Below are 21,881 nucleotides of genomic sequence, written 5' to 3'. Positions count from 1 at the left end.
CACATTAATACCTTTAAGGTTATTTTACGGTAGATAGATAGAATAGATGGACAGAATTCTATTTATTGGCCAAGTGTGATTGGACACACAAGGGATTTGTCCTTGGTGCAGAGGCTCTCAGTGTCCATATAAGAAAAGAGACATTTGTCAAGAATCAGGAGGTCCAATACTTAATGATGATCATAGGGGTCAAATAAGCAATCAGGAAACAATATTAATAAAAATCTTAAGGATACAAGCAACAAGTTACAGTCCTACAGTCATAGGTGGGAGGAGATGGGTGATAGGAATGATGAGAAAAAAATGGTAGTAATAATAGTGCAGACTTAGTAAATAGTTTGACAGTGCTGAGGGGGTTATTTGTTTAATTACTACATGTATCAACTCTTATTTTACGCTTATTTACTATTCTATCTATTTCTACTATCAGTATGATTTCTATATCTCCAAGGAACTTAATTATAGCACCTATGACTAGTATATATATATATATATTTCTAATTATTGATATAATACAGTATTATGTTCATTTGTCCTTGCAATCCTAATATTAATATTAGTACTAATGTTTAACATGTTACCTTATTTTCTTCTGTCAAATAAGATGCAAAAATGAAGCAATTTCTACACGCTCTTGCAGCAATTTTGGGGATTTCGAACGCTGAACAGCATTCACCTCACAACCAAATTTTCTAAATTTCTAAAAATTCTGCTAAAGTTGAACCCAAGTCTGTTCTTCCTCATCCAGGCTCCAAGAACCTACAAGAGTTGAGATGGGAGCTGGAGTGCATGGCTGGGTTGACCTTGCTTAGAGTCCTGGAAGTTCAAAGTGAGGGTCAAGTTCAGGAACACAACTAACTGCACACCATATTTTGTCACTTCCAAGGTGGAGGTAGAATATGTATTGCCCACAAATGACATAATTTTAGAAGATGGGTGGATGGGACCAACCTTTCCAAATCTCTCAGCTCTTTGTGTTTGCTTTAGTGCTGAGCAATTCGGAGGTCTCTGGCATCTAATAGCTTGTGAGGGACCCCCCTCCCTTCCGTCTTATAAAAATACAGACAAATTACAGGAATCTTTCTGTGTTATTGCCCACTTTGTGAACACCATAGGAGACAACACTAGGGACACATCACAACTCCTATGTGAAGACAGACGTCCAAAGGGGAACTTGCAAGAGTTTTGAGAGCATAGAAGATCAAAAGTAGCACACCTCCAAGTCTTCGGAGAGGGGCGGCATACAAATCTAATAAATTATATGATGATGATGATGATTATTATTATTATATAAAAGCATGACGCGTGGATGGTTATTTTTTTTTTAAAGTGATCAATGTGATGTCAGTGGTGTTCGGACACTGGGGAAATGATTTTTCTCCTATCAGAAGAAGAAGGAGGAGGAGGGAAGTCTGTGCTTGGCTGTCTTCCCAACCCAATGGTTAATCGGCCATGCTTGATAAATAGCTGCTCTCTGTCCGATGTGACAGCCCATGTGAGCATTATGCTGATTGCCTTTTAATGGGCTGGGTGAGTTCGCAGCAGCTGTGCTCAGATGAGAGTTCAGCTTTCTTACAGCTCTTCAAATCCCCAATTCCCCCATGAGTCATTGGCATCCAGAGCATTTTCACATTTCATCCTCCTTGAGGTGAACAAGAGCCTCCGCTGCACTTCAGGATCTGTCGGTCTCTTTGAGTGGCTGGGAGGAGACATAGCAAAATAGAAGACTGACAGCAGAAAAAGACCCCCTGGTCCATCTAGTCTGCCCTTATACTACTTCCTGTATTTTATCTTAGGAGGGATCTGTGTTTATCCCAGGTATGGTTTACATTCAGTTCCTGTGGATTGACCAACCACGTCTGCTGGAAGTTTGTGCCAAGCATCTACTACTGTACTTTGGTTGTGCCAAGCAACCAAAATGATTAGGGGACTTATGAAGAGAGATTGCAGGAACTGGGCATGGATAGCTTAGAGAAATGGAGGGCCAGGGGGGACATGATAGCAGTCTACAGGTACTTGAGGGGTTGCCACAGAGAGGAGGGGGTCACTATTTTACAGGGCACCAGAGGGCCAGACAAGGAAGAACGGATGGTAGCTGACCAAGGAGAGATTCAACTTGGAAATAAGGAAGAACTTCCTGACGGTCAGAGCGATCAACCAGTGGAACGGCCTGCCAGCAGAGGTTGTGAACGCCCCAACTCTGGACATCTTCAAGAGGAGATTGAATTGGGGTGCTGTAGGATTTCCTGCTTAAGCAGGGGGTTGGACCTGATGACCTGCAAGGTCCCTTTCAACTCTAATAAATAAATAAATAGATAGATAGATAGATAGATAGATAAATAAATAAATAAATATTATTTCAGTAAAATAATATTTTCTCACGTTGCTTCTGATCTTTTCCCCAACTCAACTCAGATTGTGTCCCCTTGTTCTTGTGTCCACTTTCCTATTGAAAACACTTCCCTCCTGACCCTTATTGAACCCTTGAACCTATTTAAATGTTTCGATCCTGTCCCCCCTTTCCCTTCTGTCCTCCAAACTCTGCAGATGGAGTCCATGAAGTCTTTCCTGGTAAGTTTGATGCTTGAGACCTTCCACCCTTTTTGTAGCCCGTCTTTGGACCCGTTCCATTTGATCCATCTCTTTTTGTAGGTGAGGTCTCCAGAACTGGACACAGGATTATTCCAACTGGGGTCTCACCAGCACTTGATACAAGGGATACAAGCGATCACCTTTGGTGGGAACCAGGGCAGGGGGACTTTCTAAGCCACAGTTCTTAACCTGGATGTGACTGGGATCAATACTGGGTTGCTACTGGTACGGAAGGGGATGAAACACCGGTAGCGGCCACCAGATGGTGAAATTTGCACATGGCCACTAGGGTGCCAGTCCTATTTGGCGTCACCCTCTTTTTTCTTCAGTTTTCTGTATTTTGGGTTGGTGTGCATGCACAGAAACAAAATCTTGCAAGGGGACGAGTGCACGAGAACCTGGTGAGATTCAAACTGCCAAATTGCAGGCAGCCGGCAGCCAGCAGAAGTTGCCTGCAGTACCGTGTTCTCGCCACTGCACCATCACAGCTCTTGATGATATGATAACAAAAGTAGCACTTTCCAATGACCCTGATTCTTCAGCACCTCCTGACTTCCCTCGTGATAAACGCCCAGACCAAGTCCTTTCCCGTAATTTCTTCCAAGATTCCATTGGGTTGGAAAGAAGAGAAATGAAAACTGGAACCAGATGTCCATTTCTTCTGCTGTCACTTGGAGGTTGGACTATTTTATGTCCACCGGGAACAAAACTTCACTGACGAAACCACAGATCATGCTGGAAGTGGCTTGATTTAGGAATTCCTGGTTGAAAGCTGAATCAACGGGGAAATTTAAACACGTTTCATGGATCCCTGATTAGAAATGTCCCTCGGCCAATTACGGCTGTGTCCCATTGGAAGAAAAATCAGACTGTGAAGATGTGAATCGCCTTCTGCACATTTTGAAATCCTGGAGTAATCCAAATTTAAATTAATTTATTTGATTTATATGCCACTCAACCCCCATCAGGTCCAGCCGTGTCCTGAGACTTAGAATTAAACCAGAGAATCAAACAATCCCTTTACGGTTAGTAATACGTGAAATCTTCGACCAAGAAGTTTAATTGAATTGGAACCAAGACAATTTCCACAAGCGCCATTAAATTATTTTATGACACCTATGTGCAATTTCTGCTGATCTCTGATATTCAATAAAAGTTGTGTTTGCATTGATTATTTAGCATGTGGCTTATCGTACATGGACTAGTAGTATATATTATTAACATTTCATCTAGACTAGTAGAACCCAATAAAACATAAATGTTCAAATATCTATGTTCAAATCCCAATGTCTAAGCCATCTAACCACTCAATCACAGGCATCATTTATATATATATTTTAAAAATCAGATATTGGGTTGATAGACACCTTCAACTTTCAGCTGGCCAAAGAAAGAAGGATGTTTCTTCTACACTCCCTATTTCTCCACGTCATCTCCGTCCCGTTCTGTGGCCTTCCTCCAGAGAGACTCAAGGGCATGTAGGCCCTGTCGGTACCACTCCTGGTTCTGGTCTTGAAGCCATTTCGGCCCTGTGCAATTCATACCTTCATCATCCTCAAAATGTCTTCCGTGACTAACCGTACTTCTGTTGACTGCAGATTCTCCATAAACTGCACACAAACGTTTGTGAATGTTCCCAACAGTTTCTTTCTCCCCAGTGAGAAATTCAAGGACACACTACTTGTAACGTCCATCACTTACAGACGCCATTTCGAAACACGGCTGCAGCTACGCAAACTGTTTGAAGAAGCGCAAAATTTACACACGCCCTCCTGACAATTCAAATAATGTATATCTAAAGTTTTGCCTTTGTACCATTACTGCAGGCTGAGAAAAAATATATATGGTGCATTACTTTCTGGGCAACCCTCGTATATAGAGACATATAGATGAATGTATACAACAGACGCTCTTAAAAAGCTTTTTCCTCTCCACTGAAACAATGCAGGCAACTAATCCAGTCAACCTCAGTTACAGTCCTCCAGATGCATCTATCAGGGTTAGAATTTGACACGGTCCGCCATGGTTGCAGCTGGTCAACCGGTCCTATTGCAATAACTCACCACGGATAGTAAAGAGGTCGTCCTTGATGGAGAGATGGAATTTTGTTATCTGCAAAGAGATAAGCGCTGCAGAAGGGAAGATGAGGAGGGAAGGTTAGGAAAATATATCCTGCGGATTCCCTCGTAATTCAGTTGGAATAGAGAAACAGGGGGAGTGAGAAACGCACTCAGGCCGGCAAGGGTCGGTTGTTATAGCCAGTTTTGATAGAAACTGGGCAACATGTGTTTCTTGATCTGTCCTACCTTGGAGGGCTCATTATGGCAAAGGGCCCAACCCTGCCATGAATCAGGGGAAGAGAATAGGTTGGACCCAGGTCACGGAATCCATCCACTGGGGTCATCGTACATAGATGATAGCAAATTAATTCACAAAAGGTTTCTTGGATTAGAACAAGTAGCACAAATGTCCTGCCAGGAAACATCTGGATCCTCAGCAGCTCTGGGGCTAAACAGAGGGGAAGCGTTAAATCTTTGCACGAAGGAAGAATTCAATGTCACTCAACGGCTGCGTGAATCAGGAGTCCAATCAGAGGTGCAGACACCCGCATTCCGGCAAAACCCCTCCCTGCTACTCAAGGGGAGACTCTCTGAGTGGCGTGATTGATCCATGGATGCCTTGCAGATGAGGTGCTTCAAGAGTTCCCTCCTAGCTCAGATCCAGTCCCGTCTCACGCCTTATTTCTACCAAGAACGAGCCGGAAGGAAGATAGGAAAGACAACCCTATGACCACCATTAAGTGTTGCACCTCATGATTCTTGATGGATTTATCTTTTTCTTTTATGGACAGTGAGAGCATCTGCACCAAAGACAAATCCCTTGTGTGTCCAAGGAACACTTGGCCAATAAGGAATTTTCTTCTCTTCTCTTCTCCTCTCTTCTCCTCTCTTCTTCTCTCCTCATTCTGTTATGTTCTATTCTATTCTTCATTCTTCTTCTCTTCTCCTCTTTTCCTCTCCTCTCTTTTCCTCTCCTCTCCTCTATTCTATTCTAACCTTCCCTCCTTGCATCTCAACTCTTCTGATAGCTTTAGGCCTATGGATGAAGTTTTCAGGCATCCAGGCCATGAATGTCCCAAATGTGTTTTTACAAATGGACTCCCAGTTTGCTCTTTGTGCTGTTTTTTTGCACAATGGATTCAAGACACTTCCATGAACCTTCCAGAGTGCAAAGAAACCCAACCCAATGGGCAAACTGGAAGTGTGTTTTCTGAACTTCCTGTTTGCCCATTGTGCAGTATATTTGGGATGTTCAGTCATAGTAAACAGAGAGGGAGATTGCATCTCTTGGAGGCCAGGAGAGGCCAGGCACCCTAACCCAAACCCTGGATGGGAGTGACGTCAAATTGGCCACCTTTAAGCCGGCCACATGATTGTCAAGCCACTCCCACCTGGTCACACAACTGGCATAATCAGCATAGATTTGTATGCCGCCCCTCTCCGAAGACTCGGGGCGGAATAAAATAAGCCACACCCACAGTGTGCAGTAAATCTTTTTGCAGCCCTTCATTGCACATGAAGTTCCAAATTAAACTGATGTATCCCTACCAATGCCTACGAATCTACTCAGCTAACAGTGAGCACTATTTTGGCACCAGATAAGAATTCCAGAGGGGTTGCACTTCGTCCATTGGTGACTATGGAGCGACTCTAGGCTGATTCCTCGTTTGACTCCACCCCCAGGTTCTGCCACTCCTTCTCTTCCAGGAACATAACTAGCGCCCCTTATCTGCCACGTTTTTAAGGGATCTTTACAAGCAATATGGAGAAATATAGTCAATACTTCTTTTAGGCTGCTGCTCTAATCATGTTCACACTTTGTTCAGGGAAATTTATATGATTGGCCGAAAACAGCGCTTCCTGAGGAAACCATTGCATAGATCGTTCAAACCACCATCTTAATTAATTAAAAATCTCTCAGATTTTACAAGTCAAGAGACTTGGAAAATGTTCAATACAAGTGACAATATGCCGTATTTTTCAGAGTATAAGACGCACCTTAATTTTGGGGAGGAAAATAGGGAAAAGAATCTGCTTACCAGGTATTCATCTGGCCAGCGTCCTTAGTCTGGTCAGTTTCAGCATATTATTTTATCCCCTGGTTAGGGCTTTAAAAAACTTCATACAGAGAGAGTAACAATGAAAGAGCTTGCAAGGTGGTAAGAGCTGGGAACAGCATTAGCACCTGGAAAGAAACATTTGGAGCAAGAAGAGCAATGGAAAAAACCCTGCAAAGACTTAGGGCTTGGAAAACATTCTTCTTTGCAGAGAGTAACAATGAAAGAGCTTGCAAGCCAGTAAGAGCTGGGATCATGGTTAGCACCTGATTAGGGCTGGAAAGAAACTTATTTGGAGCAAGTTAGAGGAATGAAAAAAAACCCTGCAAAGACTTAGGGCTTGGAAAACATTCTTTGCCGAGAGTAACAATGAAAGAGCCTGCAAGCAGGTAAGAGCTGGGAAGATCTGGTATGTATGTATGTATGTTTGGTTTTTATATTAATGGATTTTTAATCATTTTTAATACCAAATTACTATTGTACACTGTTTTATTGTTGCTGTTAGCTGCCCCGAGTCTCCGGAGAGGGGCGGCATACAAATCCAATCAATCAATCAATCAATCAATCAACCAACAAATAAATAAATAAATAAATAAATAAGATCGTTAGCAGCTAATTAGGGCTGGGGAAAAAGCTACACTAAGAGTATAAGACACACCCAAATTATCAGCCTCTTTTAGGGAGGAAATACTCCAAAAATATGGTAATTAATTAAAAATCTCCCAGATTATACAAGTCAGAGACTTGGAAAACGTTTAATACACGTGACAATATAGCTGTAGGGCGCAGGTTGTGAACAAGTTCGAGTGTGTCATTCCAAGGCAACGTCCCTTGCTGTGTCTAATCCGAAAGTCTCCAGGAAAGCAAAAAGAAATGAGTTCAACCCCTGAAAGCTTTTTCGCTTGCCGTCAGCCTGATATCCAGCCAACATTTAACACTTGCAATAATGTTGTTTTTGGCAACCCTCATCTAGTGAGATGGGTGGGACTGACCATCTCGAAGAACGCCAAATGTTATCTCACTATTATCCTTGTTATTTAAGCATTTTGAAGAGGGTTGGGAGTGTTCAATTAGAAAAAGTTTGCCTTGACTTTTGACCACAGCTTCTCTAACATAATAAAAAGCAACAGGAATTTTATTTTCACCCATCCTCATTTCCACACCGTTGTGTTGATAAGATGAGATTTGGATCTGTGCTAAAGTCATTCTGTTGACAACAAGGAGGTTATTTCCCATGGAATCTAAGAGAGGTAGAAAGGGACTTTCACCGTAGCTCATCCTCCTCGGCTGCAGAAGTGGGCTACTCTCAATCATGTGAACCTCTGTCCCATGGCATTGGACCCCTGGGCCTACGTCTTCAGTCCACATTTCACTGAAAAGTAATTTTGGACAACCAGGATGACATAAGGACTCCTGGCTTGGGCAGGAGGTTGGGTTATAATACCACCTATAGAATAGAGTAGAGTAGAGTATAACAGAACAAAGTAGAATAGAGTAGAACAGAACAAAGTAGAGTAGAATGTATTAGATTAGAGTAGAACAGAAGAGAACAAAGTAGAGTAGAGTAGAGTAGATATAGAACAGAACAGAATAGAAACTCTACTCTAGTGGTAAAGGAGGCTGCTATTGATATCGTCAGATCGTTCTGCCGTTGTGTTGGAGTAGTGACATTTATATTGCAACACTTCACATGTATATTGTCTACCACTACTACTAGTACTTGTTATTATTGTCTTCTCGTCACTTTTTGTTCCTGGGGTGGATTCCACCTAGTTGGGTCCTGATTCCTGCCATTGTAAGAGGATCCGGTTCCATGAAAATAAATATCCGAAAAGATACTGGAATAAATTTAGATATAGAAAATTAAACCTCCATCTGTAACTGTTGGTTGAATTAAATGAAAAATCAGATTTTTCCAACGTGACCTTTAAACATCGCACTAAATTTCTCGAAAGTATCTTTTAGGAATATGTAAAGGATTATTGTGTAGGATATGAATTATCCATTGCAAGACATTCATTGCTAAACTACGAATTTCCCCCCAGATATTCAATTTAATAGGAGCCCATATATCCAAGTTTAATAACAATATGTTTAAATTCAGTTTAATCATCTAAGATACATCTCTGGGAACTCTGAAGTTGAGATACGTTATTGCCTCTGGACACCAACTCTACTAGCTGGGAAAAGCCAATCTAAATGATAGAAGAGGCCCCAAAGACACCCATTCAGATTTAAGATAATTTATATTACACCCAGAAGAGGCTCCAAACATCATCAATTAATTTTATTCTTTTCAGTGTGGAAGATTCAGATTTATTCATCAATAACAATATATCAACTGCAAACAGGACTATGCTATAGGAATTGCCTATCTATATCATTCTCACTCCATATTTGCACTTGCTAAAAATCCCAGATTTGAATCAAATAGCAAGGTAGAAACACAGCTCTTGCCATTAAGTTGGTAGAACTTTAGAATTGCTTTATTGTCATTTTGAATGTACACTAATCAACATGCATTCAATTCTTGTTAGGTATCATTTGCATTTTTGGAAAATAATTGATTAGAATGTGGTACATTTTTAAAATGCTTCAAACAGAGGGGAGAAAGCTGGGATGAGTAGAAAATAAATCACATCCATCATTTTTATCCATCTTTTCTCTCTGTCCAGTGAAATAATTTTAGCAGAATCTATCTTCATATCCAACAAAGCTACAAGACTTACTAAAAATTTAAATTGGTCATTTTTTGTCATAAATGAATATATACTTTGTTACCTGCATTTTTTTTAAAAAAATGTATTTCCAGGTGTTATATTCATGGTATCCTTAATTAAAGTGTTAACGTTTATCTAGTTGTTCTGGATAAAATTCTAAAAGTTACCTAGAGTCCTAAAAGCTTAAGGATGTACAAAAAGCAATTTATTCAATGTTGTTAGTATTATGTACAAAACAGTTGGGTTTGCAACATATAAACAAGCTACAAATGAACGGTTGTTTGTATTGAAGTACTATAGCTTTAAGAGGTAGTGTTGCAACTTGCCACAAGAGGGAGCCAGAAAGCATGATTCTCTCTCTCTGTTCTTTCTGCTGAGTCACTGAGACTGATGTAATAAGATCTGTGTGTTCTAAGATAGTTTGATGTATTTGTAAGCTGTAATATATGTCTGACATGTAAGACAAAGACAGTCTTGTAATATTATTATTGTATTGAGAGATATTGACAGTTTAATTTGACTGTTTCATACACTTTAATGTACAGGGGTGGGCAAAAAAATGGAAACACTTGACTTTTTGGCATCATAATGTTCGAACATGTTCAAATCAATCAAAACTTGACATATTTTAATGTTTTTTTAGTCCTGTTATTTGATATGGTTTTTTTTAAAAAAACTACCTTTCTTTTTTTACAGAAATTTAAGGAAATTGGTGATAACCTTCTAGAAATGGCAGACCTCTCAGACTTTCAAAGAGGCCAAATTGTTGGTGCTCGAATGGCAGGCGCTGGTGTAACAGAAAGTGCCTGAATGTTTGGCGTTTCAAGAGGTCATGTCTCAAAAGTCATGGCTGTTTTTGAAAGAGAAAACGTCCTCAGCCAAGCACAGGTCTGGTCAAAAGTCGAAGTTGTCTGAGAGAGACCATTCAGACTCTAAAGCGAATGGTTAGAGAGGATTGCAAGACCTAAAGCTCCTGAAATCACTGCAGAGCTCAATAGACACGTACAGAACCCAGTTGCCACAAAAACTGTTCGGAGGGAGCTCCACAAATCTGGATTCCAAATCTGGATTTTCAAGGTGTTTCCATTCTTTTGTCCACCCCCGTATCTGTCTTGTTTGACTGAATAATTACTCATATCTCCTGGATCTCTGCTGGAATCCCACGTTTTCCTCTGTCCTTGATAGCTCAAGGGTTCTGCACACCCCATAACAAATGGGTCTTTAGCACTTTGCAGCTCCATAAAAATACCTTTCGTTATATACAGTAGATGATAGTTAAGTAGAAAAGCAAGATAACAACAGTTCAACCTTTCCATTTAGATTTTCTTCCTGTAATGCTGTTTCCCCCACATTTTCTCCCATGCAGCCCACTCCCCGTGGCAAAGTCTCTTTTATTCTTAAATATTCATAAAGCCTGATAGCCAGTTACATTTCAAAATCTGGTTATCAGCCAGGAAGCATCCAAACATTTAGTCTATTTTGTTTTAGGAGAAATTCCTCATTTGCAAAGAAACTGGCCACGGTGCAGTTTTGCAAGTGTACTTATATGGCAATTTATTTCATTCTGGAGCAAAATAAAGCAAAACAAAACTATCCTGTATTTTGGCCAACACTGATTGAGTTGATCATTAGCCTAAAGTGGGTGGAAGCATCGAAGTCGTTCTCCTCTCATCGTTTCCCAGCGCCAACGGGCCTTGTCAAAGCAAATCTAACTATTAAACAGGCTTATGTTTTAATCACCAAACTTCTCAAGCAAGAATCCTTTATTGATACTGCTGGAAATTAGCCTGGAAACTGGGGAATGTTTTGGGCTGATTCCTAAAGTCTGGCCTGGTTCATGGCTGATGGCATTTAAGGAACATGATGTAACATGCATTTTGTCTCTCTTTGATAGCACCTAGCTCTTGAGTCAGTCTGCAGAAGGGAAAACTGGGCAGATGGATCATTTGTCATGAAGAAGGACAGTTCTGGATTATTTGCCAATCTGTGGGTGATTAATTTCCCCTTTTTTTCCAGGCTGGTTTTGAGGAGGGGGGGGGGGTGTTAAGGGATTTGTCATGGCTGCCACTGGAGAATACCCCAGTCCGTCAACGGTTCTATGGAGAATCCAGACGAGATGTTAACCAAGCCCACCATTCTTTATCATTCTAATTCTTAGATCATTTCGAGTTCCTGTAAATCTGTTTTTAAATAGCAGCATATGCTTCTTTGGAGCATATGGAAACTATTGCATTTGCAATTGCGAGAGAGCAGGTTTTTAAAAAGTTATTTAAAAGCAAGCTGACAGGACCGATCCGGCCCCAACCTCCTGTATCCAATGAAACCTCCTGCCTTCGCCTGGAAAAATATTCTAAGCCCCCTTTGAAGTATTTGTATTGGAAATGTGGAATCTGCCCTTGGGTGTAAACGCAGCAAAGGACCAATTCTAAGCACTGCAAAGACCAGGTCCAGAAGTGATGAGAGGCGCTGGAATTACTCTGAAATATCAGATTTGGGGGTGAATGTGTTTGGATTAGCAAACACATTTGCCTGTTTCCAGGCAAAACTTAATGAAAGCTTAAACGTGTTTTGATCTGAATAAATTTTTCTACGATTTAATAATTTGTATCTGCGATTAAGTCGAATCCATGCGGTAGTTATAATGCCTTTCAGTTCTTTTTGAACAGGTCAGCCACCAGAACTAGACACATAACCAGTGTGTAAGTGGACATGTCTAGGTGGGTTACACATTCAACACTTTGCAAATATTAGACACACACATTCGTTAGCTTTCACCAATTGTCTTTTGCTTTGGGATCTAATCCACAAAAAACAGATTTTTCAAGAAAGCCAAAATTTAGAAGTTTCCTTGTAAAGTTTTTTGGAGAAAATTGTCTTTTGCTTTGGGATCTAATCCACAAAAAACAGATTTTTCAAGAAAGCCAAAATTTAGAAGTTTCCTTGTAAAGTTTTTTGGAGAAATTACTCAGGTCCTGCTTAGCCTCATCGAGCTCTTTACCAAACTCCATCGTGTCACAAAAATGAGTGTGGAATATCGGGATGACTGTCCCAACTAAACCATCACTTGAGCAAATTTTGTTTGCAAGAAAATCTCACAATTGAATCGATAGCGAATGGACCCAGTCCAGTTTGTCCGGAAAGGAGGAGAGAGATTTACCTGGACAGTCCACCACTGTGAAGTATCTCAGAAATGGGCAGCTTTTCCAAACATGCTATCCCTGATTGCTAGGATCAATGTTGTCCCCTCTGGTTTCAGCAAATAAGAATAGTATATACAGTGGTACCTCTACCTAAGAACGCCTCTACTTACGAACTTTTCTAGATAATAACCGGCTGCCTTTTCTCAAGAACCATTTTCCACTTACAAACCCGAGCCTCCAAAACTGAAACCGGAAAAGGCAGGCTGAAGCCTCCGTGGGGCCTAAGAATCTCCTGGGAGGAAACAGGGCCGGAAAAGTCAGGGAGAAGCCTCCGTGGGGCCTCTCTAGGAATCTCCTGGGAGGAAACAGGGCCGGAAAAGGCGGGGAAAAGCCTCCGTGGGGCTTCTCTAGGAATCTCCTGGGGGGAAACAGGGCCTCCACCCTCCCTGTGGTTTCCCCAATCGCACGCATTATTTGCTTTTACATTGATTCCTATGGGAAAAATGGCTTCTTCTTACAAACTTTTCTACTTAAGAACCTGGTCACAGAATGAATTAAATTCATAAGTAGAGGTCCCACTGTAGTTACTTTTGCTAGGATGGGCTGATTTTCAGGTCCCATTTGTTGGGGGTCCAGGGAAAGGGAGGGTTTTGCCTTCTCTTTCTGCTCAAGATCTCAAGATCCCCATGGCCAATTGGGGGGCCACTGGGTGACACAGAATGTTGGACTCGATGGGCTTTGGCCTGATTCAGCAGGGCTCTTCTTAGGTTGTCCCGTTCTTATGTTCATCTCATCCTCCTAGGCAGGAACCACTTTGGCTAATCTTGAAAAAGTAGGAGAAGAGTCTCCAAGGCATTAACCAACCCTAATTTTTGAGCCAATAAATTATTGGTTTATTACTCAACTAATCAACTATTTGATATAAATGGTTGTTGTTCTTGTTGTTATAATAGTTATCCTGATTATTATTATTAGGCCAAGAAACTCAGTTTGTCACTGAGGATTTATTTCTAGGGAGTTAATTAAATTTAGATTCCCTGGGAAACACTAACTTTAAAAAAAATAGTTTCTAAATGCGTCTTCCTAGCAGCCCTTTGGATGGCAATAAATCTAATGTCAGTATCTTATAAAAAGGGATTATAAACAGATTGCATTTAATCAAATTCAGATTGAAAGGCAGGCTTTGTCTGGAAGTGGTAATAGATAGAGATGCTTTGGGGATAGTAACTACTGTAATGTTGAGAAATGTTTTTTAAAAACACAAAGCTGTATCCATATTGTATTATACAGCTGCTTGTGTTAGGGTTGTCAGCTGACCTTTGAGCAGCATGGTACAGAAGCTATTTATCTTATCAGCCATAATGTTGGCTTCACAATCTTTTCAATGCTATTGTTCTGACCAGTTTTCTTCCGTTAAAGCCAAGTCCCTCGACCTCAGCAACTTTAAGACGAATGCACTTCAATTCCCCAGCAAGCATTTCTTGTAAAATTAACCACAATTTATAAATGGAATTGTTGTGAGTGGTCCACCTTCGGCTGAGCTGGTCATGGATTTTGAGGACCAGGAAATGGATGAGTACTGGAATTACAGGCCACTGTTCTTGCCATCTAAGTCTGAGAGTGAGGAAGAGTTAGGGTCTGAGGAACCACCAGAGACTGTAGAACCCCCAGTTAGGGTATTATCTGATTCAGAGGATGATGGGGACTTTGAGGATCAGGACCCCGTTAAATGCAAGGATAAGGAGGATGAGATTGAGACATGAATATCTCTCAAGAAGGGGTTCTTGGCGTTAAATAAATCTATGGGACATTTGGCCACACCTTGGCAGAATATAAGGACAGGCTGATGGGAAAGGGGGTGTGGCAAACAACGTTCCCCATCATGGAGGAAGGTGCCTCAGAGCTGAGAGATTTCTTCTGCTTCCATGGACTTCGATTCCTGCATTTTGCACGACCTGTTTAAACTCTTTGGAATGTGAGTGTAGTTAGATACCAAAGACACATCATTAGCGGAGATTTATGACTTTAGCTGGCTGGCATCCCAGACTCTCCTTATCTCCTGCTAATTAGAGAAATTCCTTGCGTTAACTCTTGTATTGCAGAAATAGTGTTACCAATAGACTTTTGCCTTTGGGTGCTTTTGTACCAATGTGTGTATGGGTCATTGTTTATGATAATTGATCCAAATGATCAGAACAGGAATGTTGGGACATCTTTGGCCTCAGGTGTTGATATTAATCCCAGGCTCATATTTTTATGCGCTATGTTGGAGTGTTTTGATTTGAAAGTTGACCTGAAGCATGTAGAAAGAGAGGTGGTTTTAAAAAGGTCACAATGAAAAAAGCACTTGTCAACTTATCTTTGTTGTCCACACACACACCCATCTCTGGGACATTAATGAGATCAATCAATTTGACCATGGTCAACATGGACTATGAGATTTCAAGACAAAAGCTCAAATATATTCTGGAAAAAGGTAGAGAAATAAGATATCTGAAGTCATTAGTAATCTCACATTGCAATGAACAAGGACATATGTTCAATTTCTTATCTACTAAGATTGTTGGCCATGCAGGGACAAAAACAGCTAGGGAAATAATTGAATCCTGGGAAACATGCCCTTTGTCCGTCAACAGGAGTGCTGATTTACCACCAGTTGACCATGTACAGTACTTAAAAGCTGAGTTTTGACAGCACAAGAAAACAACAGCCATTGAGGAAGGCACTACATAAATTTGGCTCGTAGAATAGCCCAAAGCACATATTCCAGTAGAGACAAGATCCCTGAGGATGGGCCCCAACAAGAGTCCAAAAGCTCAGAAGACTAAACATCTGGTCCTGGTGACTGATCAAGATGTGATCTTTCAACATTGTCCTGGGACACATCTATTTGCCTTCATTTGTTAGAGATATAAACTGCATTTCAAGTTTAGTATATTTGATCTGCTCAGGCATGTTCAAAGTTCAGCAATGGATTTATTTAGCTGAAATATTATCTATCTGTGGTTTGGAAATTAGCCAGGAGTTAAGTGTAAAACCTTTGTGATTGATCTGGACAGATCACAAATAGGTGGAAGGAATCTTTAGGAATCTCCGGCTTTCCAGGAAAAAAAAATGTATTCCAAATGTGGCAGAATAAATAGCACACTTGACATCTCTTGTGTTGTAAACATGTTTGTAGAGCTGAACATTTGAGCATTTGTTCTGCCTTAGAAGGTTATTTCAAATGTTGATTTGGAAATTTACATGGGAATCCTATCTGATGTTTCACAGCACAGATGGAGACCCCCATGGCTGCAGAAATTTGCAGAGCAGCTTCACCGGGATTGTGTGTGTGATATACACCAAGGAGAATGGTGGGGGGTATGTTGTTGCCATCCAGAATTGCTTACAAACAAATCTTGATGCACATACCATTTCAAACAAAGTTCATGGTTGAAAACTGATTAAAAAAAGGAAAACTCTGCCTGGATTGCCAAGAGGAATGAGCAAAACTGATTTCCAAAGTTATAATTTCTTTTTCCTTGAGAATAAACAATAGAGACAGCTGAAAGGGATTCGCCTGCAATGTTAATTAAGCTAAGATAGTGACGTTAAGAAGCAGAAATGATGCCCGTAGCTACCTGAGTGACTGCATTTTTTGACGTATTCAGAAATCTCCTTTGATGCCAGCAAAAGAAGTTTCTTTCTTTACTTCGCACCCTGATGCTTGGAAAACCACGTCTGCCAGAAGTTTGTTCCAAGGATCTACTACTCTTTCAGTGAAATAATATTTTCTCACGTTGCTTTTGATCTTTCCCCCAACTCACCTCAGATTGTGTCCCCTTGTTCTTGTGTTCACTTTCCTATTAAAAACACTTCCCTCCTGAACCTTATTTAACCCTTTGACATATTTAAATGTTTCGATCATGTCCCCCCTTTTCCTTCTGTCCTCCAGACTATACAGATGGAGTTCATGAAGTCTTAGTAGTAGATCCTTGGAACAAATCCTTATTTTACTGAAAGAGTAGTAGATGCTTGAAACAAACTTGGTTGGTCAATCCACAGGAACTGAATTGAAACATGCCTGGGATAAACATAGATCCATCCTAAGATGAAATACATAAAATAGTATAAGGGCGGACTAGATGGACCAGGAGGTCTTTTTCTCCAATCAATCTTCTATGTTTCTATGTTTCTATGAGTGACAACCATCTCATTATGAAACCTGTCAAAATAAATACACTTTGAGCCTCACTCTTCAGGGGCAGTAAAATGAAGGCTTGGTTCCTCTCTATTGGGAATGTATCCCATGACATGGACTCCGCCAGAGAGAAAGACGATGATTTCCAGTGTCAATATAAGGGGCTCATTGATACCCAGGGAGAATGGACAGATAAATAGCTTGACCTCAAATCTTGGCAGGTTCTATAGATTAATGGAAGCATTTTAAACTGGATTGGAGATTGATTGATCCTTGTTCACCCCGGTTGCCACTTTTAAAACGGGTAATCCACCATTGCTCGTATTGGGAGGGAGTTCTTCAAGAGAAGTGCTGATGGCTTATTCCCTTTTCTTCTTTTCAAAAAATAAAATAAACCTTGAGAGGAAGAATCCGGTAACTATTTGGAGGCTACCCAGCCCCAAAGCTTTTCTCCACCCTATTCGTGTGACTCAAATGATCCAGCTGAAAAATGCAAAACGATACGGCATTTCCTATCTCGCTGGGAAAAATGCCGCCCTTACTATTATTTCTCTTATAAATCGCACTTTCTTCTGATCTGGGTGTTCCTGAGATATTTGTGAAATGAGGTCACAACCTGTTCCTCTGACATAAGTGTTCATGTTTCGATTATGAGTGGTATTTAATAACTGAGCGCCCTGGGGATACAGGGTGTAATTCATGGTGATTTGTCTCATGTGCTGCTCAAGAAAAAAAGCCACAGGAGAGTTTTCTCAGCGGTGCCAGGGCTTTTTATTATGGTTGTAAAGGTTAGAGAGGAACCTCCCACCCCTCAGATGTTTGAATAACACCTTTTCGAAATGGTCCTCTGTGTTTTAACTTGGAAGGCAAGAAAGAGAGAGAAGGAAGGAAGGATCGGTGCCTCCCTTCCTGCAGTGGAGCTATGTGAAATATGCAGCCCTTCAAAACCGGTTCCAGGCTTGATGACCCAAATCTGAACCTCTCCAGCAAAGGCTTCCAAGAGTGTGTTCCTTGCGCGTTTGAATGTGCAAATCCTACAGGTTGGAGAGTCATACCTTGGCCTCCCCACTGGGCTCTTATTTGCGTACGGGTCCAACTAACTGGAAACAGATTGCGAGAGTCAATAGTCGGATGAGTTATGGATTTCTACACAACGGGGCTGTGTTTCCTTGGAAGCGTTGTGTGAACACAGGTGCCTTTTGTTTGGCCAAGCCACATTCAGCCCCAGCCCATTTTTATTCATCTGGGCCTGACCTGTGTGGATCTGGTCAGTTTCCCCTCCTTCATCAGGAAGGGGGTAAATACTTGTTCTGTGGGCCTGCAGATTCCTGGGCTACCTATTACCGGTCTTTGCTTTATTATTATTATTATTATTATTATTATTATTATTATTATTATTATTATTATTAAAGAAAATATAACCTTTATTGAAGATAAATAGGGGACGGGATACATAAAGCAAAAGGACTATGCAAATATTGGTACAAATGTATATGAGTTTTGAGGATACAGTTATAAGTCAAAATTACACACTTATATATATATAAAAGGAAAGAAAACTAAAAGGAAAGAGAAAGAAGGGAGGAAAAAGGAAGAGGAAAGAGAAAAAAGGTAAAAGATAAAAAAGAAGAGAAAGAAGAAGAAAGGGAAGGGGAGGTAAATTCATATCTATACATTTATCAGATGTCAAAAATAGTGTCAACTTACCTGTTGAGCCGATTACCCTACAGCTTTTAAGATCTTTACTATCAGTATAAATATATTATTATTATTATTATTATTATTATTATTATTATTATTATTAATTTTTATTTATTAGATTTGTATGCCGCCCCTCTCCGCAGACTCGGGGCGGCTCACAACACAATAAAACAGTTCATGACAAATCTAATAATTTACAATTTAAAATATTTAAAAAATATTGTAACAGCTGCAAGAATTGCTTATGTGCACAAATGGAAGAACCCACAGATCCCTGGCAATAAGGGAATAACCCCAAAATAAATAAATAAAATGAATGGGCAGAAATGGACCGATTGTGGCGTTAAATGGTCAAAAGGGCTCTGGTTATTCTTGAACCTGGACAAAGTGCTACAAATGGACACAAAGAAAGACCTGTAAATTCTCAGTAAGAGATGGAACATTATAAAGAATGACGTGTACAAATATAGAAAATATTGGTATGAATATAAATATATGGATGTTGACCTACCTGTGAGTACAAAAATGGACCGTATTTACTCGAGTGTAAGTCAATATTTTCAGCACAAAAAATGTGCTGAAAAACCCAACCTGGACTTATACTAGAGTCCCTGACTTTCACTGACCTGAAAACTGCCCCAAAGCTCCACAGTTCTGAGGTGAATGATAGGGTGGAAGGAAGCCATAAGGGCTCTGGCATCATGAGGCAACATCCCTCAGCTGCCTGATTGGCAGCAGGCTGAACCAATCCCAGCTCCTCCTCTACAGGAAGCACTGGGGGAAGGGGCGGGAGGGTGGAAGAGACTTTCAGAAGAAGGAACATGGCTTCCTCTTCTGATAGAGCCCCCAACAATATATTACAAGTAAATAAAATGTACACGTAAAATGTAAGTTACCCATTTAAATTTGATTAATTTCTAGTAACAGGTTATTTTGTAAGAAAATGTTGCTTCAAGTGGGGATAACTCTGTGTAATTAAACTTATTCTCCAAACCACCTGAGGGCGGAACAAGAAGCAATGGGTGGAAACTAAACAAGGAGAGAAGCAATTTAGAACTAAGGAGAAAATTCCTGACAGTTAGAACAATGAATCTGTGGAACAGCCTGCCACCAGAAGTTGTGAATGCTACAACACTGGAAATTTTTAAGAAGATGTTGGATACCCATTTGTCTGAAGTTTCCTGCCTTCGCAAGGGGTTGGACTAGAAGACCTCCAAGGTCCCTTCCAACTCTGTTGTTATTATTATTATGTAACTTTTTTCCTTCCAAAATGTTGTTTATTTCTTGCACCTTTCTTCCTCCCCTTCCAAAATCTTTCTTTTTTAAATTCCAAAAACCTCTTAAAATATCTTTAGGAATGTTGTCTTAATCTTAAAACCTGTTATCTTAATCTTCATTACAATATCATCATAATTTTCTTAATAATTGGGATTTCATATATTCTTTCAAAACAATTACCAGTAGCCACTGTATTTTCCACCCTGGGCTTATATTCGAGTCAATAAGTTTTCCCAGTTTTTGTGGCAAAAGTAGGTGCCTTGGCTTATAATGGGGTCGACTTATACTCGAGTATATATGGTAAATGTTCAAAAAAACCAATAAATATATATTTTAAAAAGATGAAGAAGCTGGGAGACAGTGAATTCTAGCACTACCTTAGACATCGGAGCCAGCTAGGTGACTTTGGATCAGCGAGCAAGTCGCTCACATACACCCAACAATTGATGAATAAAATAATAGATGTGCAATAAAACAGTCGCATCCAACAATTAACGATGCCTGGAGAATATAAAATAAAACAGCATAAGTGGACTGGAAACCTGCTATGTAAAAGAACCGACATGAGGGAAATAAGCTGAAAATAAATCACACTACGCAAATGACAATGTGATTTTTAAAAAGGGGGCCCTGGGTATTTTTTAGCACATATCATTTTCAATGAGAATGTTCAACGTCAAGGGGAAAAAATGTAAGGATTCTGCATGGTTTTCAAATGCTTCTCTATGTTCACCAATATATATACATTTAAAAAAAACACTACAGTGGAACCTCGACATACGAGCAGCTCTACTTACGAGCTACTCGAGATAAGAGCTGGGAGGGGAGCGACATTTTTGTTCGCCTCCCGAGCTCACATTCGGGATACGAGCGCCAAGGAGCTGTCTCGGCTTCAGGAGACAGCTCCTTGGCGCTCGTATCCCGCGTGTTTTAAAAGGTTGCAGCCGGCCTGGGGTGCTGGGGGGGGGGTGCTGGCAAGCCCCCCAGGCCGGCTGCAACCTTTTAAAACACGCGCGCCGCTTCGCAGCTGTCTTCTGAAACCGAACGCGGAAGTTAGCGTTCCGGCTTCAGAAGACAGCTGCAAAGTGGCGCGCGTGTTTTAAAACGTCAGAGCCAGCCTAGGGGGCTCGGGGGGAAGTCCCCGACCCCCCCCCCAGGCCGGCTCTGACGTTTTAAAACACGTGCGCCGCTTCGCAGCTGTCTTCTGAAACCGAACGCGGAAGTTAGCGTTCCGGCTTCAGAAGACAGCTGCGAAGTGGCGCGCGTGTTTTAAAACGTCAGAGCTGGCCTAGGGGGCTCGGGGGGAAGCCCCCGACCCCCCCAGGCCGGCTCTGACGTTTTAAAACACGCGCGCCGCTTCGCAGCTGTCTCTGAACGCTAACTTCCGCGGTTTTTTTTGTTGTTGCATGGATTAATTGACTTTACATTGTTTCCTATGGGAAACAATGTTTCGTCATACGAGCGTTCTGACTTACGAGCCTCCTTCCGGAACCAATTAGTCTCGTAAGTCGGGGTTCTACTGTATTTTGTTGGAGGAAATTGCTAGTATTAACTAAAATTATTTTACCCCTAACTTCTATCTGCCTTCTGGGATTTAGAAAAATTTCAAATGGAACATTTCCATAACCAGCCACAGACCCCCAACTATCCTGTACAAAGTCTCATGAAGACAATGGGCTTGTACAAATATGACAGACATTTCCTAGTTGGAGTTTTTTGACCCCAAGAGGACAAACGTTTAGTTGAATAATCTATCTACGTTTGGTGTATCTATGGAGTTATCTTTATAGCAATGTTTTCCATCCTCAATCCACTGGAAGAAAATGTTTAAAATACAGTGGTACCTTGGCACCCAACTGCTTTGAAACTCATCAAATTTGATACTCAACACATTTTGATATGAAAATTTTGTCCCTGTATATTCATCATTTGTTTGGTACTCAACACACAAGCTAGAACCTGTTGGTGTCGGCTGCCTTGTCACTCACTGCATTATTCCTTATGGGGGGGGGGGGGATTGTTTGGTACTCATCCTTTTTGGTATTGATCACACCTCCAGGAACTGATTCATTGTGAATAGCGAAGTACCGGGATAATAATAGTGGAATACGGGGAGTTAAGCAATCTAGAAATCCTTCCATCTCAAGAAC

General features: G+C 40.8%; 1 protein-coding gene across 1 annotated transcript in view; it reads left to right on the top strand.

Moving 5' to 3' along the window:
- ELAPOR2 (endosome-lysosome associated apoptosis and autophagy regulator family member 2) overlaps window positions 1-21,881 on the top strand; it is a 399,643-nt gene that overhangs the window by 325,144 nt on the left and 52,618 nt on the right. The window lies entirely within an intron of this gene.

This window comes from Erythrolamprus reginae, chromosome 6, assembly GCF_031021105.1.
Source record: "Erythrolamprus reginae isolate rEryReg1 chromosome 6, rEryReg1.hap1, whole genome shotgun sequence".
NCBI lineage: Eukaryota > Metazoa > Chordata > Lepidosauria > Squamata > Dipsadidae > Erythrolamprus > Erythrolamprus reginae.
Note: the sequence above shows the minus strand (reverse complement) of the source record. Positions and strands in the feature narration are given on the sequence as shown.